We start from the raw sequence: 9,848 nt of genomic DNA on the forward strand, positions 1-9,848 counted from the left end.
GAAGAATCGTTGGGACCGTATCTAGTTCCAATTTCACTTAGGTAGTGACATAGTGGTTTGGGAAACACTGACCTTTATGTATTAGACTTGGCACTATGAATGGCATGGTATATAGAGACGCAATCTGACGACGATTTCTTTTGTCATGCGATATAAAAACGCAGCCTTATAACGGTTAGTTTCCTATGTGATATAAAAATGCTATCTTACAACCATTAGTGTTGCCATGTGATATATTCAGGATTCATTTTTTTGAAACAAAAAAAGGGGTAATTTGTGATGCCTTGATCTGTTCCTTTATTTGACACAATAACTCCTAAACGAACAGGTTTAAAGCTTATAAGTTTATTTTAACATTTGTCAAACCACCAATCTTTAACTACAAGAAAAATAATAATAACAATATAAACTGATGAGGTTGAAAACAAAATCTTAAATGAAGAAATGAAGTTGTCTAGCTGTTTCAGTTTTTTCAAGTATTCATTGAAATTAGACTGAGTTACTAAAACAGTATATTAATTACATTTCAGAATGGCCTAATTCTTGTGTTCATCTGCAAAATAAATATTTCCTTTAGAAAATTCCGCCCTATTTAATATTTATGTGCTTATGTCAACACTAGTAATTGGATATTAAAAGGCGAGCGACTGATCTAGACCCGAGCCACCATACTCGACTTACGATGTTACTTTTTCTCTTTTTATTTCCAGATAATTCTAAAATAATTAAAGATTTGAGTTACCTTTGACTTTAAAGCAAATGAGTGTTTGGCTAAGAAGATTTATAAATCCAATTTCTAGGAGAGTTATCCATTGTCGACATGTAAAATACGTTTAATTAATTCTTTGATATTTGTAAGAACCTTCATTCTGCAGTTTCCACTGTTTTGTTCTATTGGAATCTTTTGTTAAGAATGTCTATCCTTACTTGTTACTGAAACTTACCACCAGGGTGATTGTTCCTGAACTATAATATGACCTCACTTTAGAGGTTATCGTCTTTTAGACAGCACTTTGCACAATAAATGGAAGCCCATTATTGTACCGAAATTCATTTTGTATTAATGTTCACTTGGGTTTTGTTTTAATGTATGTTAAGCGTAACAATATTTGTCAGTGTTTCGTTTTATTTTTGAAACCGTTCTCTCCTGTCTCAATCGATAGATAAGCTTCACTGATAAAAAATCTACTGATCTATATTTTCCCATTATCCATCTCCACCCCTTCAGCTTCTCGATCAATTTAATGCGTGCCCGGCACTGTGCTAGCCGGAGAGCTGTGAACAAACCATGTGGTCCTCAGCTTGGCTCCAGACTGCCTCCTGTACCACTTTCTCTCTATTATTCAACGTAATGGTAAAACTCTCGTGAACACATTTGCTACAACCTGTAAAGTAGCTGCGGAGACGACGTGTCGATGTTCTCTTTATTGGTGTCGACGTTTTGTCGAGTCTTTCCACACTATATAGCTGCAAGCAATGAAACTTTACACTCGGGAACAACATTTTAGTATTCTGTTTCATGCGTACATAATTTTATGATATGTCTTTCTCCACACTGATATATACATATCTCCGAGTGAATCACATAGTGTGAAGAATTGCGTAGGGTTAGCATTTTAGTGTAATTCATCTGTGAAAATGGTACTGATTTCGGGTGCAGGGAAATAGATCTCAGACCAGAATAAAAACCAACGTTATATTCAATAAAATATAGATTAACATAATTCGACATTTCTCAAATAGCACGAACACAAGCTAACATAAAAATATGAAGTAAAGATCCAGAAAAATGGTATTATTAAAATATCACCAACACAAACTGTACACTGTGACCATTACTACATATTATCTTAGTGATATTTGAAGAATGTAATTTCTGTTGACCATTACTACATATTATCGTACTGTACAGTTTGTGTTAGTGATATTTGAAGAATGTAATTTCTGTTGTACTGTACAGTTCGTGTTAGTGATATTTGAAGAATGTAATTTCTGTTGACCATTACTACATATTATCGTACTGTACAGTTCGTGGACCATTACTACATATTATCAACAGAAATTACATTATTTAAATGCTACCAACACAAACTAACATATGAAGAACAACGAATAAAACTGGCGTCCTTAAAATACCATTTAAGTGAAAAATAAACAATAAACCTCAATAGCCGCGGCGCTTGAAATTCTTTTAGGCAGGATTAGAGTAAATGAACCCATGAAACCTTTTTATTAGCTATATTTTTTGTGCGTCGATTTTATTACTCATCAGAATCTCTACCAGCTTACCCTCAAATTGAAATTATTTTAGGTAGGATTATAGTAAATTAATATATGAGACCTTGAGAGTAGTCAAATACATCAATCAAAAGGGTTAGACCTCCTGAGTCCAAAACTGTAATTAGATCTCATATCGGTCAAGAGATGACGGAGCTATAAGCTAGAAGTTTGTATTTGAAAAACTTGGAGCCATTCTATCAGCTAATGTGCCGCGGCTAAAGAGAGTGAGTGATTTTGATGGAGAAGAAACACACCAAGGGAAGAAGATTTTACATTACGTATTCAACGCTGTTAACACTCTACACTAATCTTCAGTTGTCTATAACTATTCACTGGAATTACATTTCGATATATGTTCCACCAACAAATAAATTATCATTCAAAACATACAAAATCTTCTAAATTGCGTTTATTATTGCTAGAAATCTCAGAAAGGACAGTGATGTGAGTAAAGGGTATTTTTTCTTATAATGTTAAAGATTAGGGAAAATAAGCTGGTTTTCTATATAAACAAGAGAAAGTACAATTGAGGTAAAGTTTTAATCTAAAGAAAAATAGTAAAGGAATTGAAAAGATGTGAAAGTATGCGTTATAAGATTAAACTGATTTATGTTTGAGCATATTTTAATGTAATTAATTTACATGAGGACTATTTCATACGTGTATATTACGTTAATGTAGTAAATTTACATGAGGACCGTATTTTATACGTGTATATTCACGTTAATGTAGTAAATTTATATGAGGACTGTATTTTATACATGTATATTATGAAAAATGTGTATTCAATTCAGGATGTTTATTTTTCAGTTGAAAAATTACATCCGCAAGAGGAGGAGGAGTGAACTTTGACGTCACGAATCTGGTTGAATATAAACCAAGTAATGCCATAAAAAATCGAATAAGAACATAGAAGATAAAAAAACATAAAAGTTCAATTATTGTGGTGTTTTATTATATATGCATATATCAATACAATATAAGAAATTGTCTTAACTTATAGCTATTATTCGACTTTGAAACTTTTTCGACAGTATTATGACGCTAAAAGACTGTACTTCTACAACGAAATTTAATTATTATCGGAGGAAATTACTGTATCTTTTTACCTAATCATTAACTAAAACATTTAATATATTAGACGTGCAGTGACAGAGTTATTTTCAACCAGTATGCATTCGGAAAAGAAACAGGAAACTATGTGATAATTAGGAACTCAGAAGAAATTGTTTCTTTCAGATCAACATAGATTAACTCGAGTTTACTTCCCGTTTGTCTGTTTACTGAGGTTAAATACGTTATGTTCTAAAGATTTTGGAGCCTCACCACGTAATTATCACCCATGTCACTACGTCCAATCATCCTCAATATGACGGCCGTGAATCTTGATAAAAATACTGCAGCGTAGTCTCCATAGCAAAAGGATCTGTCGTAAGACTGTTCTGTCATGTTAAAAGCTAACATTATTCCTGCAATCTTTCTGGAATACATCTAGTACGTGAGAACGACTGCCCGTTTCAATATTCAGACCGCAAAGAAATCCATAGGCACTGGTTCTGGTGACTTGACAATTGCGTCTACGTATGGAATACCATGAATACCCGTTTCATTCCCCGGCTGCTTGAAGTTCTGCGGCTGTTGAATGGATGTGACGTAGAAGCAACACGTGTACACGTGACATATGTCGCTTTTTCAGAAAGAGACCCTTTATGATTCTGTTGCATTATTTTGCTTGGGCAGGCGGGGGGTTTTTGCCACTGACCTTTGTGTTCGTGGTTTCTCACCTGTTATAAGACACTGCACTTTTCTTAGTAAGGCTGGAGTACGACTTGTTGCAGGTCTCTTGCTAGATGGTCCAGGTGTCTTAAGTGATTAGTATTCCTTTGTTTGTCAATGACATTATGTACAAGAGAAATTTCTGTCTTGAAAATGGTAAGTTCCTGAATTGAACGCACCTCTCTGATTAGTTTATGAATATTTGTGTCTGAAAAGACTGTTACATACTCTTCCCAAAAGAAAACAATTTTCGGTGGCATCATACTACCTATGTAACGTCAAACAATGTCAAAATGAAGTTTTGATATCGCTGTTCCACCATGACGTTACATTGGCTGTGATTGTCATCTGACCTGCTGATTTACCAAAATCGTTTTAATATAACGTATTCAACTAAAGGTAGTTCGAGCAGTAACTTTAGACAGACGGTGTCACTATTTCTTGACTAGGATTTGAAGCAAGCAGGGGACATCCTATATTAGCTCTGGTATAATTTTTTCTGAAGAATGGAGACCCTCGAAGCATGAAAATAGATAAAGTACGAGTTAAACTACCTAATGTTTCAATCTGAGTAAGAAATGTTGAAATGGTACTTAATTCCCCCTCCACCCCAAAAAACCAACAACAACCACAAACTTCTCAATGACACATAACTTAATCTTTGTCCAAACTATCCCCTAAATAAACAGTGATATAGCTGATGGAGTGGCAATATGTCACTGGAGAGGAATGAAAAGCATAAAACAGATGAAAACTTATTATAAGTATAAACGGGCGAGCGTAACACAGAGGTCAGCATGACGGACTGGGAATCAAAGGTTTCACGGTTTGCGTCCCGTTCCCGTTAAAACAAAAAGCACTCCACAGTTTGTGGCCATGGTTACGTTACAACAGTAGCGGCCAAATCCCAATATTCAGTCTGACAAGATCTAAGACTGGCGGCGGATGGCGCTGCCTAGATGCCTTTCCTTTAATCTATCACTTCAAAATTCCAGATGGCATGCGACGATAGCTCTCGAGCATAGTTTTGTGCGAAATTCATTAAGCCTAAATAACTAAATCCTATTACTTGGTCTGATAAGAGTAGCTCAAGAGTTGGCAATGGGTGGCGCTGACTATCTTGTATAGATAACCCCTGTATTTACATGAAATACACTAAAAGGAAATGACTAAATCCAAACCCACAAAAACAATATTCACGTAAAATTCACAGCGCATGTTTATTACGAGCCTGAACATTTCGGATCAACAATGGATGCAATCTGAAAAAATTCTCAATTTCTATTGCTTGTAACGATAAAACCCGGGTTTCGATACCCGTGGTGGGAACAGCATCAATAGCCCATTTTGCGGCTTTGTGCTTAACTACAAACAAACACAATGTTAATTACAATATATACAAAAAAGAAAAATATATAGTCTGCCACATTAAGATATATAGCCAACGAAATGAATTATTTGGTTTTAAAAGTCAATAAAAATGCAAGGTATCTACTATTCATAACGAATAAACGTGAAGTGATAAATGACAGAGACTTTCTTTGACAATTTCCTTAAGTTTATCTTTTTTTGTGGTAATAAATATCGTACTCTACTGTAAAGAAAATACCGCCACCATGCTTAACTTCACAATAACAATATATGGGCAATAAAGTTCGTAAATCAAGGATTGAACAATGTGCCTGGTTTGTAGTAATTTTAGTTTATCCAAGGGTTGCTGAAGCTAGATGTTTGGTTTGGTTTTCAATTTCGCGCAAAGCTACACGAGGGCTATCTGCGCTAGTCGTCCCTAATTTAGCAGTGAAAGACTAGGGGAATGGCAGTTAGTCATCACCACACACCGCCAACTCTTGGGCTACTCTTTTACCAACGAATAGTGAGATTGACCGTCATATCATAACACTCCCACGGGCATGTTTGGTGGGGCGGGGATTTGAAGCCGCGACCCTCAGATTGCGAGTCAAGCCCCTAAACACCTGACTATGCTAGATGTTTCACCTAAATCGGTCTAACAAGTAATTTGATAGTCAAAGTATGATTCGAGTAAATCTGGAATTATCTTTTAAGGTAAAGTACAAAAACTATACGTATAGGGGCTGATTAAAGGTCTGGAATTGTCTTTTAAGGTAGAGTACAAAAACTATACGTATAGGGGCTGATTAAAGGTCTGGAATTGTCTTTTAAGGTAGAGTACAAAACTGTACGTATAGGGGCTGATTAAAGGCTTCAATGAATTATATTACAATCGTATTTGTTTCAAATTAGTTTAAGTGTTGAAAACAAACTTGAGGAAACGTTTCAGGTTTTAATTTTAAACATAAAAAAAAGAAAATATTCGGAACAGAACTCCAACTCACAGAAGTGTTGAGATCGTCATAGTAAAATGCAAAGAAATTCAATTTACTAGAAACGTTTTCGCCGACGTACCTATGTCTATATAGGCGTTAAGACTGCATATATTGTCATTTTCGAAATGAGAAGTGTCATAGTTTTTATTCTTAAGCTATGTCATTAAAATTCATATCGTACTTACTATTGTTTGATATTTTCTTTGAAGTTCTGTTAGCAGTAGAAATGACACTGACTAAATTAATCATCAGAACTGAATGATATAGAAACCCTCCTTTTGTACTAGTTTTGTTTTTTAAAACACAAGATTTATTCTCTACTGAATTTGAAATTATAATTCACTTTATCTTTATCTTTCAGAAAATAAAACGCCAAACTATTTTATCATTAGTAAGTTGCATTTAGAAATAAACACAGGTACACAATTTTTCACGAAAGCAATGTAGTTCATTTTATAGTAGCAGGAACGTTAGAATTAATAAGAGCGAGAAAATACTGTCAAGCTTTTCAGTAGACAACATTGACTTTTATTACCCATCATTAAAATTAAACTATCATTGGGCAGAAAGCACTAGACAGTTCTATATACTGCTTATATAAATGACTAGGTGTCTCTCAGTATGCACGGAGTTGGCTAGCAACTACAATGGAAGATATGTTTGATCTCTTTCTTTTCGTTTTTCATTTATACTGTTAACAGCTTCAGATGTACCTGCAAACCAATTCCTATGTGAGTGAGATACAATGCACTTAAAACCACCACCAGGATCAAACTGCAGTAGCTCAGTTTAGTTCATAATTAAGCAATAATTTACAATTAAATAAGCAGTAAAACCAATTATTACCTCCACAAATTAATACAGATAAACATAGAAACCATTTTAAAATCATTCGAAGGTAGGTTAATGCCCAACTAACAAATCACATACATACACACTGGTAGAAAAATCCTTACGACATGGAATTAAAAATTAATTCAAATTTATCAACTCCCTCGTTATTATTTGAAAGCTAACATAATATTACATTATTTTTTATGATTTTCAATATGTTAGAAATGATTGCTTAGGTTAGTATTGTGTTAATGATATGTTCGTTATATCATATATTGTAAGAAACCTCCTAGCTATAAAGTAAAATGATATGTTCGTTGTATCATATATACTGTAAGAAACCTCCTAGCTATAAAGTAAAACGAATGCTCGTTATATCATATATTGTAAGAAACCTCCTAGCTATAAAGTAAAATGATATGTTCGTTATATCATATATTGTAAGAACCCTCCTAGCTATAAAGTAAAATGATATGTTCGTTATATCATATATTGTAATAACCCTCCTAGCTATAAAGTAAAATGATATGTTCGTTATATCATATATTGTAAGGAACTTCCTAGCTATAAAGTAAAATGATATGTTCGTTATATCATATATATTGTAAGAAACCTCCTAGCTATAAAGTAAAATGATATGTTAATTGTATCATATATTGTAAGAAACCTCCTAGCTATAAAGTAAAATGATATGTTAATTATATCATATATTGTAAGAAACCTCCTAGCAAGTTGAAAATCATGATAAGCTTTATATTTTATTATACAGTTAACATTATTTAGTAAGAAATAAAACAAAAAATCTGATGGATGAATAGAGTTAATTTCATAGATTATGTGTTTGCCTTATTAACGTTTTCAATATATATATATAAACTGATACTGATCAAATAAAACGTATGTTTTTTCGCACTTGTCATATTTCTTCGACCAAAGATATACTTACAAATTTTCGTAGCTCTGTATCTCGAACTTGAAGCAACAAATTCATTGTACTGAATTTTAAACACATGAACAACTGTTTTCAAATAACTTAGAATCACTTCTTGTCTTGACAAAGAATAGGACAAAATAGAGAAAACGTGAATCATTATGATATGTTGGAGTTATATTTTTAAGTTCATTAGGGTCATGCATTTTCAAACATTTTGAGCACCAGAAAATGCTTTTACAAACTTTTTGGTACAAAGTATTTTCATTCTTGAGCGCCATCTTTTCTTTTTCTTTCTTCCTCCTAATTTCGTTATTTTATAACAACAATGAAACTCGCACTATATAATAATATACTTAGAACAGTATATTCCATTAATAATAACGTTTCTCATCTTTTTCACTGTTGGTAATTCCTACTCTTTTGTTAACTCCATTACCTCTGTTTTGTTTACAAATGGTAATTTCTAGTTACTTAGGTAATCGTATTTTACTATTTTGACGCGTTATATTCTAAAGATTAGTTTATTTTGGTAACTTTTAGCTCGGCATCTTACAGAAAGTCAATAGTTCGATACTAAGATCTACGAAATAGCCTTTATGTTTTATAAAATAGACTTAATGACATGCAAAAGTAATCGCCGCCTCATTTCGCTAGGGAGCTGGTCTTCGCCAGAAGAAACGTTCTCTGTTGACTACATAAGAAACTTTCGTAGAAAGACTCAAATCTCTTTGAGTAGAAAAGCGGAAAGGGGGCGGTACTCAAAGTGGAATGTGAATAAAAAATTCAGAAGGGAAACAGCTGTTATTGATGGGAGATCCAGAGGGATTTGATCCGTCAAACATTTTAAGTCATTCTAATCCACACAACGAACGGCTGAACTAGAAGTTAACCCTAATGCGGGATTACCCAAGTGACCAGGACAGAGAAAAAAAAATAGTTTATTGGAATTTCGAGAGAAACTAGGTGGTGGAGAGTGCGTGATAATGGTTTATCATTTCGATCAATAAAGTAAAGTAGAAACAATTTCGAACGTCAAAATCTATATGATAATACTGAGAATAATAACTGCACAAAATAATAACTGGAGAATAAACTACACTATTTCAATATATAATAATTAGCTACAAAGAAATTTAATTAGGTCCTGTAGTTTTTCCATTTTAAACCATATTGCAACAAAAACAGTTAGGGAAAAGGATCCTATACAAAACTGGTAATACTTTACTGATTATGATTAACTACTTAGTTGATAAATTCAACTCTTATTTTTGTATCCAAAGGATAACACTATAAACCCGACATTGATTCAAAAGGTCAAAGTTTGATTCTTATCAGGTCATAGAGTACTTCAAATAATCCGTATTAATCCCGAGAACGGCAGTAGAAGCGAGAACGGTATAGTGACAATTTAACACTATGATATTAGGTTCTGTTCGGGTTATGCCAAAACGACTGAAAGTCGATATTTTAGCTTATATATGTATGTGTGTGTATATGAGTTTGTTGATGTAGCTAGTCCATAAAAGCCGTGATCTCATATTCAAACCGATTAGACGTGATTTCCCAGAGTCACAGATTCTTAACAAAAGGGCCCCGGCATGGCCAGATGGATAAGGCGCTCGACTCACAATCTGAGGGTCGCGGGTTCGAATCCCCGTCCCACCAAACATGCTCGC

Source organism: Limulus polyphemus, unplaced genomic scaffold (genome assembly GCF_000517525.1).
Source record: "Limulus polyphemus unplaced genomic scaffold, Limulus_polyphemus-2.1.2 Scaffold2162, whole genome shotgun sequence".
NCBI classification, from domain to species: Eukaryota; Metazoa; Arthropoda; class Merostomata; order Xiphosura; family Limulidae; genus Limulus; species Limulus polyphemus.